At 42.3% G+C, this 10,831-nt stretch overlaps 1 long non-coding RNA gene across 1 annotated transcript; it reads left to right on the forward strand.

The window, feature by feature from the left end:
* The first annotated feature begins 2,198 nt into the window (after positions 1-2,198).
* Positions 2,199-8,682, forward strand: LOC146775767 (uncharacterized). The gene is made up of 4 exons (XR_014971925.1): positions 2,199-2,294; positions 2,383-2,466; positions 2,558-2,631; positions 8,167-8,682. It is a non-coding gene; the product is annotated as an uncharacterized LOC146775767 (long non-coding RNA).
* Positions 8,683-10,831: the final 2,149 nt, after the last annotated feature.

Raw genomic sequence — 10,831 nt, forward strand, 5'->3', positions numbered from 1 at the left:
GAAATCAACCGAGGGAAAGGGTAGCTTTTATCTCAAAATATAGTATGCATCAAAATCAAATATATAATATTTTGAACAAAAATTGGAATTTGTTAAAAGATGTAGCAGGACTACTAGATGTAATTGCAGATAAGCCCAAGGTTACCTATAGGAAATGTCCTACCATAGGTAGTTTAATCATTAGGAACTATATGGAACCTCTACGCTTACAGGGAGGAAACTGGCTCCCATCTCCACCGAAAAGGTTTTACACATGTGGTGCATGTAATATGTGTGACTTAGGCATTAATCGTATTAAGGAAGTTAGCTATAATACGAGTAAGAAATACTGTATAAATGAATTTATCAACTGTAACCGCTGCGGAGGAGTAGTGTATGTAATCCAGTGCGAATGTCTGAAGATTTATATAGGGAGCACAAAACGTACCTTGAAACTGAGGATTCAAGAACATAGGAGAGCAATAGTTAATAAAGATATGAGATCCCCTATATATCAACACATCAGGGAGAATCATGAAGATAGAGCGAGGATTAAGTTTCATGGTGTGCAAAGAATTGCACCGAAAGTAAGGGGAGGTGATTGGGAATTACAATTAAGGCAGCAAGAAGCCAGATGGATCAGCAGATGTAGGTCGGTGACTCAGGGCCTTAACAGCGATAATGAATTACATTATTACTTAAATTAATCACTTCCTGAGCTACTATCTGAAAATCTGAGCCAGTTGAAATAGTAGTCTGTATTCTATAGTAATAGATTGAGAATGATGGTGTGCGAATATAAATGACTATAACCCAAGGTTGGTAACAAATATAGTTTAAGGACGAATTGGAACTAAGGTACATTGTACTCAAAATTATGTTCATTGTAAGGAGGAGAGCAGTAGGTTAATGCACTATGGTATACTTTAAATAAAGGTATGTGGAATAATTGAACACGGAGTAGGAACCAGATCTAAACGATTGCCAATATGGAGGTTTTGATACATATTGAATGCAGCGAGGTACAAACTGGGTGTGTTGTTGAGGCGAGATGGATGTAATAATTAAAAAACAATATCTGGAGTATTCATTTATACCTTCAAAATACGGGGGTATATCAAAAGATACACAACCAAGGATACCGCATGACAAACAGGAAATAAATGTGGGTCGTAACTATGTAGAAAAAGGAGGCTGTAGCATGGAGATGAGCGCTGGGGCAGGTTGCGCAAGTCAACCAATATAATTGCATGGTTACAAACAGGAAATTAATTGGAATGAAACTATGTGTTAAGAGGAAGTTGTAGTATGGAGAGGGGCGCGGCTAGCAGGTTGCGCAAACTAACCAATAATATTGCTTCGTTATAATACAGGAAATTAATCAGGTGAAACTACATAGAAAGAGGAAGTTGGTATATGGAGGTGGGTGTTGGCAGCAAGTGATACGATTAGTTACGAACCGTGTCGGACCACAGAGGAAGCCAGATAAATTGTTAATACGGAAGCTTGAAAGAAAGCGAATGGGATTGGTTTAGAAGAGTAATGAGGCTGAAAGTTGATTGGTGTAGACTTCCTTTAAAAGAGAGAGTTAGCGGAAGCTTCTGAGATGGCGGGATTTATCGGACCGGCTGTTACCGGGAGCGACTTATTGATGTTGTTACGGTGAGCAAAATACGTTTTTGGGGCCTGAGGAGGATAATGGAGGAAGAAAAGGGCGGAATATTGATTTGGATAGTGGATTAACTTACTTTTGGTTTTATTAACAGACAGGGCCAAGGGGTGGTTGTTGACATTAAGTGTGTTAATGCAAATGAGAACTTCGAATGAACTACTATGTTGGGAACACTTATGCAAGGGTGTGGTAGAGATGGCTCCCTGATTATGATAATAACAGAATTAGTAATGCTTATTGTCAGCTGTTACTTAAGGATGATATTGGTGTAAATATATTTTTATACAGAAATCATCATTCGTGATTGAGAGAGAGAGGACAACAGGATATTGAATATGGAAGATCGTGAAGATTAAATAAAACAGTGTTTATATGAAACAAGGTACGTTTCTAAAAATAATAAATAGGAACAGTGGGATGAGAAGTTCTAAAATCAAAGCGGAAATTGCAGAGGTATCTCCCTGATTTTGAGTATAAAGCATTAGGAATGCTTATTGGTAGCTTATTGTCTCTAGAGGATGATATTGGTGTAAATATATTTTCCTACAGAATTCAGCATTCGTGAATGAGATGGAGAGAACAACAGGATATTGAATATTGAAGATCATGAGGATAGAATAAGAAATTGTTTATATGCAATAAGGTACGTTGTTTCTAAAAAATAGGAACGATTGGATGAGAAGTTTCTATAATCAAAGTGGTAATTGTAGATGTTGTTTGAACTTTTACAGAGGTGATCTATTGGAGCGCTTAGCAGGATACACGTTTGATTTGGGATAATGGAAATAATAAAGGCCCAACAAGAATAAAATAAGGTACTCTTTCAAAGATTATTAAAGAGCAGTAGGAAGTTGCATAAAGAGGCTTTAAGTAAAATTAAATAACATAAAGTTGTTGCTTTTTCAGACTTAACACATAGCAAGAAAAGTAATTGAGTTGAGATTATGGAAGGAATACAGGCTCAAAACGAACAAAACAAGGTATGTCTCTGAAGGCTAAGAAGGGTTAATTGAAAGTTATATAGAAGGCCTCATATCAATTATAGAATGTTTCTGGAGAATCCATGAATTTTCATGAAATTGCAGTCAACATGAGTACACAGCAATCGAGTAATAGAATAGGCATGTCCCTGGTATCAATCAAAATGAGGCAATGGACGCTAATCTTAGGTAATAACCTGGGTATTTAAATGTCATCATTAAGCCTAATAAGCAGTTGTATAAGAATTAGGTGAATTATGACAACAAACAGGAAGAGAGAATATTAATAATTTACAAGATCAATTAATGAAGTGTCTTACCAATGACAATTTGATAAAATTGAAATCTCGCCCTGGGAGTTTGGTTATTAGAATGGATATAGGCAGGCATTGAAAAGTTCAAGTAGTATTGTGGGTTTGAATGGATTCTGGAGTATTCCTTATGCATCAATATAATGTACAATATAGTAATGCATTACATTGCATTGAATTGATTGGTGTATATATTTCCTTTTTTTCAGCCCTGATAAAGTCCGGTTTAGGACGAAACGCGTAGGCTGAAAAGATTTGATGAAATTGAATCAATGACATTATATTATGTGCCTTCATTAATAAGTTTGGAATATTATTTTTGGAATTGAAAAATTGGCCTATGGACTGGAGTTTTTTTGAGAAATTCAATACTTGATTGATAGCACTGAAATACGGAGAAACGCTCCTTTCCAATTGGTGTTGTTTCACGTTATCCGGTTGTTAACAATAGAAGGACAATATGCACATCTGCTCATACATTCCATTGTCCGTAGTTGGATGGGAGCTAAAGTGCAATTACAAATGCATTAAATACATTTGCAGTTAATTTCATACAAAGACAAAAATGTACAAAAGATAAAAACATCGCCTGTGCACAGGCCCAGTTAAAACTAATCATTATTACAAATTAGAAGCCCTCTTATGGATTCTACTCTAATCAGGCAGCCCGCACTGTAACAAATCACATGGCCCTAGTCTCTCTGAAGCCCCAAAAACGTAGGACAACCTGCATCACAAACATGTATGAATCCAACAAGGAATACTATATAAATATTTTATACAAACGATTTTAGCAATAAAGTTCAAGATTAACAATCTTCTCCTCTTTGCAGTAGGTTCCTCCTTATGCAACCACATATGGCCCTGGAACTTTGCAACTGAGCAAGCTATAACTTGTCTAGAATCAGATCTTAATATGCACAGGGCTTCAGTATGGGCTTGTGTCCCTAGTTGTTTACATAGGGGTATAAGCCACTTAGTTCTGGGGTGAGAATAGGCAGGGCAGGCAAAAAAGATGTGCACTGGAGATTCAAGTGATTCAGTCCTGGCAGAACTGTGTAGTTACACTTGTATTGCACCATGAGCCAATGCAAGCGTTGAGTGGAAGCATGCCGAACCTGAACTGCATATACAGCTTCCTGTCCAGTGGGGTTTTAATGATATCTAAAATAGGTTCAAAGAGGGGAACAGGCTTAAAGTCCATAAATTTGTTACTTAACCGGCCCTCATTAGATGTGGCAGCGGCTTGAAGGGAAACCCAGCCCCAGTACTGCAGTTTTATTTGATTATTGGAGGGAAATTATGCGAGGTTCCTGTACTCCCACAGATCCCCAATGTCAGCTAGCAGATCCCTTAGATTCTTTAGCCACCCTAGTTTCTTCTGTTTGTCTAACGAAATAACTTCTTTAAGCGACTTGGCATTAGTTTAGGATTTGACCATATTCTCCGCCAGAATAACACAGGACAGAGCTTTGCCTAGCCGACAATAGATTTCTTGCCCAGATCTAAGCTTAGGGGATGAAGAAGGGTACTCTGGGGAAGTTGGACTAGACTCCTCAGGAACTTATTCTCAGCCCTAGAAAGGTCATCCATCCTGTGGAACCCCCACAGCTCTGCTTCATAGAGGGCGGCGCTCACCACTTTTATTTCATAGATCTTTCGAGGCACCGCCACTGGTTTGCTATGAGATGAACTCTGTTCTTTGTTTATAACCCCAGTTGCTTGAGAAAGTTTTAGAGTGGATTTAGCTGCTTGGTGCTTCCACGACATGATTTCAGAAAGGTTGATTCCCAAATATTCAAAGCTGGTATCCCTTTCCAGTAAAGTACTGCCCAGGGATGGTCCGCCCTTATAGGACTTATGGGGATTGATCATTAAAAACGTAGTTTTGGAGGTAGAGATTTTGAGATTGCGCATTTCAGAGAAATCTTTAAAGCGGGAGAGCAGTTTCTGTAATCCCGCCAGAGTTTTTGACATCAGCAGGTTGTCGTCCGTGAACATAAGTGTCACGATCCTATCACCCCCCAGCATTGGGGCATCAGAAGGATCCTGCTGCAGAAATTGAACAACACTGTTCATGTATAATGAAAACATTGTGGAAACTAAAGCGCATCCTTGGTGGACGCCTCTATTAATGGGTATGGGATCAGTGAGCTGCCCTTGGTCTCCCCAACGGATTTTTGCAAAGTTTGCGTCACGGACGTGAATTACCATGGACAGAATATCCGGCGGCATCCCCATATCAACTAAACATTGCCACAATTTATGTATGGGAACAAGGTCGAACGCTGTTTTGAGGTCGATAAAAGCCACTTATATGCTACCATCCGGCCAATGACCACGGTCTTCCATGAGAGTAGAATTAAGCAAAAGACCTGATCAATTATTCCCGTTTTGGCTCTGAAGCCTGGTTTGAATGGAGATAAAATATTTTTCTCGCTAATCCAGAACTGTATCTTATTCAGTAGTGCTCGACTCACTACTTTCTGGATAGAGTCGATAAGGTTTATTGGTCTATAATTACTAGGGGACGATCTGTCGCCTTACTTACAGATCAGGATCACCTCAGTGCCTTTCCATGACAAGGGTACCGGAGCCCCCGCTGTAATGGCATTTGACAGAATCAAAATATAGGCTGACCAGTTCTCCTTATTGTATAAAAACAAGTCACCAGGAATGCCATCAGGTCCGTGGGCCTTTGCTTGAACAATTGAATTGATAGAAGTCTGTATTTGAGCTTTAGTAAAAAAAACTACTTGGTGTAGATCAAGGGCAGGGTGGGTTTGCATGAGTCTAAAACTGAGGAAGAGGAATCTGCATACAAGAGTTTGAAATGATCTTGCCAGACGGAGATTGCTATGTTGCTGGATGATTTGGGGGGCCTCAGGGCGTCCCCACATGACACTATCTGCCAAAACAGTTTAGTCATTGGTAGCACATGCCTCACTGATTACACTTCACCTATTTTCATCCCACTCCAATTTTGCTCTTGCTTGGGCTTTCCTATAGGCCCATCTCAGGTCTCTTACTGTCTTCGTTGAGTGGGATCTAAGGGCAGACGCTAGTTGAGATTTAAGTTGCCTACATTCACGACTAAACCAAACGGTCTGCTCTGGTGCCCGGCGGCTGTGCCGTGGATGTGATATAGATTAGCTAAAATAATCAGCCAGTTGTTTGAAAAGGCTGAAATGTCTAAGAGAAATAAGTTCCTGGCCTTCCAAATTCTGAAGCATGACTTTAAAGTCCAGCAGACCCGCAACTAGTTGGTGACTGAGGGCCTGGAGCTTAGCCTCATCTAGGATCACCTTTTGTCACTTTAAGTGGCGGTTGTCATTCGATGGAAGGAGTTCTCTAGTCGCTACAAAAGATCTCGGCTTTATAAGAGTCCCATCCCAAGGTGTGGAGAGGTGTGGTACAGTGGCCAGGGCAGCTGACTTCGGAGCACAGGGTTCACGGTTCGATCCCCGGCTCCGGCGGCAGCTCAGCACCATGTGATTCTGGGTAATAGCTCACTTAATTTCCACGACGGCCCCCAGCGCCTTGAGACCCGTAAGGGTGAGTAGTTTGCGCTTTTCAAATACGGATTTATTTATTTAAGGTGATGTGAGGCTCATGCTTAGAGGGCTGTGGTCGCTGTCTACACTTGAGCCCACAGGCATATCTATAAGCAACGGCCAAAGCCTTAGGTCAAGAAGGAAGTAGTCAATACGACTAGTTCCCTTGGACCTATTAAAGGTATTGGCACCCATTTTGTCCGACTTACTCCACCCATTTGTTGCCCTCAGTCCATGCCCCAGGGTAATGGCTTTTGGCTGTAGTGCAACTTGAGACCATTTCCTAATTGGAGGCAGGTCGAGTTGGGGGACTAACCAATAGTCATTTTCTCTTTCCTCACTGTTGTCCTCCGTCCCCAGGGGTTTGAAAGTGACATTAAAGTCTCTCACTAGAATCAAGGGGTATGAGTAGCGCCTTGCCCCATGGAGCTCCTCGAGATCTTGCAGGGTGGTGGATCTAATGCCTCTCCAGATCCCCCTTGAATAGGCATTCAAAATTTCCAAGGTGCGGCCTGTTTTACCCTTTAGGCAGATAGCCAAAATATAGGGGCCATTATAAGAGAGCTCTTGAACCTGGCAGTTGAGCTCTATCTCCACCCAAACTAACAATCCCCCTAAAGGGTGGCCAACTTTGTTCTGGGTGGCTGGACGGTGGAATGTTAGAAACCCAGGCATATACGATGGAGTGGTACTCCAGGTTTCCTGGTACTCCGGGTTTCCTGGAGTAGAGAGATAGCAAAGGTTTCAATGAATTGGATCCAGTGCAAAAATGTCAGCATTGTCTTCACCCCAGCCACATTCCAAGACGCTGTCTTTAACTGGCATTTGGCCTGAGGCATAGGGCTGTTGGGAGGGCTACGTCTCAATATCAACAGCTCTAGGTGGATCTGATGGTTGCTAGTAGCTCCCTGTGTGTAATGGGAAATAAAGCCTAGGGCGATCCTAGACTTATGCTACCAGTGGTGGCATGGTTCTTCTCAGGTATGGAATAAAGAGCTGCAGGATTCCTCGAGGCAGGTGCTAAGACCGGGAACTTGTAGCTTCAACCCCCTTCAAAGATGGCCGCCGAATGTCCCTCGACCTTCCACTTCTGGGTCATTTCCCTGCTACTTAAACCTATGGGTTTCACACTCCTCGCTTCCTCCCAACGAGGCAGAACGAGGGGTAGGTTGCCGGTACCTGTTTTCCAGTAGAACTGTAAGTAAGGGGTCCCCGCTGCTCTTCTCCCTCCCCCCCCCCCTTTGGCACCAGAGACCTATGTAACTTTGACAGGACGCTCATCCATGGGCAACCTTCCATCTTTGCTTATACCCATCGTGTTTTTATCTTCCCCCTTCTCTCCTCAAAACCAGCATGACGTTAACTTTTGTAACGATAGTTGCGCTACCTAACTATTGATGAGGTGTGACTTGAACCCGAAGTGGGTGAGTTCCATCGCACCATTTCCTACGGTGGTTGGTTACCACCAATGACACCAGTATGTTTTGTATATGTCAAATGTGCCACAAGTCTGCTTATTATGTTTGTCTGGCCATGCACCTTTTGAGTTGCACTAACCATTGAGTATGTGGTTGTGGCATGTTTTTAATTTCATTTTGGAGGTATTATTACTGTATGTGCATACCTTATTCATTTACTGTTGTTTTTATCTCTGTTTTAAATCTCATTAGGTTGGTCCCATGATTTGTATTATTAAGGTACCTCATTGAAAGGTCATCAGAGTGATTGGTTCATTTTCCATGACCAAATACCCATGTAGATAGTGCATCAAGAAAGGTCCTGAAGAATTGCCGAAATATTTATACACATAAGGTAAGAAACATGTTGACCATGACTACACACATATAGACACCGCCAACAATTAGACGAGTGGGCTCGCAGATTAAAATTCATTTTGGAGCACCACCTCGCCTCATTTTATTTCTCCTCACATCACCTCACATCTACACCACAAGGCCCCTCACACGCACCTCACCTATACAGCTATACAGGGAAAAAAAGGTCTCCGACCAAGAGCCCCTCATAGGGTGCCAGTCAGGCATTGCAGTGCCGGCCTGATGAGGAGCAAGCCCTATGATGAAGCATGACACCCAAATGGGTGTGTGAGGGCCCCACTTACCAAATTGGGAGACACCAACACTCCACTACTGAGTAAGGGTGTTGACCAACCTAGCCTCCTCTCTTCTTTCCCCACCCTACAGGAACTGCATACTCCTTCGGGGCTACAAGGTGTTAAGCTAGGCCAGTTCAGTCAATCGATGGTGGCCAGAGTCGAGTCTTGGGCAGAGCAAGGGGAGACAGAAGGGAGCTGATTCTTAAATTAAATGCTGGTATTTGCAGAGGGGCACGATCTAGCTTACAAGGCAACCATGTTATCAACCAGTCTGTCTTTAATCAGGGTTAATTTAATGCAATCTGTTGGACTAAAGGAAGGGGATAGCCTTCTTGCTCGTAAGATGTCCTCCCTAATTATTGATCTACAGCCTCTAGCATACCTAATCCAGTGAATTACTTTGTTTTTGAGCAAGTCTTCGTCTTCCCACGTCGGGTTAGGATTACTTTTTGGGACATTTGTCATGAATATACCCTTTTGCGAGTATAGGGAGCCCTGTTCTTCTCACTTACTAGAGTGTTACTTTGGTTACACCTGGACTGGATGTCATTACAATGGGGCCTTTCGCCATGGCCAGGGAGCCGTTTGGTTGTACTCAATTGTCATGTCTTTTAGGATAATCTCATCGATGTACACCTCATTTTACATACATTATCTCATCCACACGACTATAACGATTCTAAACAGGTGACTTCTTACCTAATAGCTTGCACCTGTCTCTTCAACACCAGGCTCTCAATCTTCTATCTGAATCCCTGTACTTGACGTACATAAACATATCCCCAGGCACAGCAGATTTATTCTGAATAAGGGTCACCACTGTTTTTTCATCCTTGGCCAACAGCCACACTTGTTTAGAAAAGCATCGGTGATTATTTTCAAACATTCATGATTGTTTTCAAAATATCTATGGTTGTTTTAGAAACATATGGATTCTAGAAAAAAACCTGGAGTGACCACTTTAGTATAAAAGACCCTCACTCCCCCCTACAAATTAGAGGAGAACTCCTTCCAAGCGGAGACTGGGCTCCTGCATGCCAAATCTCCGACCCGACAAGCAGCATTCTGACACTCCCTTGTGGGTTGTCATCCTCAACACAGAGATGGGGCCCTTAATTCTAAACCATCAGGTGAGGGGGCTGTTTCTTCTCTAGGGGTTTCATGGCTACAGGTACACATATCTATGCCCATACATACACCGACACATCAAGGTTAGGCTAAGTAAATTTTAGCGAATTACGTAGGGCGCGTATTTTAGGAATATGCAAGTGCTACTGTTTTTATCTGAACTGCTCCTTTTCATTTTATTACCCCTATGGTAGAAACGTACCTACTATTCACTAAATTGGTACTAGCAATCTATTTTGTATGCTTCTGTCTCCTGATTGTTGCAGCACATATGTTTTACCCCAGGCTGTCGCTGGACCAATAAATTCTTATTGAAAGTCATAATTGCCATCCTGTCTGTTCTTTGGGAGAATGCAAGCACGAGTGTCTGAGCGAAACATACTGTACTGTTGTCCACGATCCCTGAGGAATCAGGGTTGTCATGTTCAGTGGTTGCCAGACACTACCTACACCACTGTAGAATATAGGGGGTGGTAGTGGCACTGTAGAGCTAGCTGGTATAATAGCTGACATATCCTGTGGGAGTGTTCAGAAGCGGTTGGGACACCAAGCCCTCAGTTTAGGTCATACAAAACGCGCAGGTCCTGGGGGACTCCTAGGAACTACACAACACAATGTGCCCCCTTTTCTCTGAAGACTTATTACTCCTTAGCTCGCTAAAAGTTTGCCTGGGAGCTATGCTACTGGATCTGGTCGGACACTGAAGAGATCCTGCGGTAGGCAAGGCTGGGTCCCCCTCTCTAAGTATATCAGGCTGAAGAGCTGGGGTGGTTGGTTCATCAAAAGGGTTCCAATTGTTAGCCAGAAGCGGGCTACCCTGGTCTTTCAAATTTAGTAATAATAAATTCAAGGATGCTACTTCTGCTGTTAGATTGTTAACAATTGATAAGACATTAGCGTCAGGCATGGCTAGCACCTTCTGGACAGCATGTTCGGCCCCAGGGGACTCCAATATTTCCACACATTCAGACACAAGATTGTAAATTCTGTCAAGAGCACAATTCCCACAGCGTACCTCATGCCTTTCTTCAATTTTTTTACTTTCAGGCATGTTTCCCTAGGTCTGTCCTCAACCGCTTTCCTTTTACTCATGG

This window comes from Triturus cristatus, chromosome 12 (assembly GCF_964204655.1).
Source record: "Triturus cristatus chromosome 12, aTriCri1.1, whole genome shotgun sequence".
Taxonomy (NCBI): domain Eukaryota; kingdom Metazoa; phylum Chordata; class Amphibia; order Caudata; family Salamandridae; genus Triturus; species Triturus cristatus.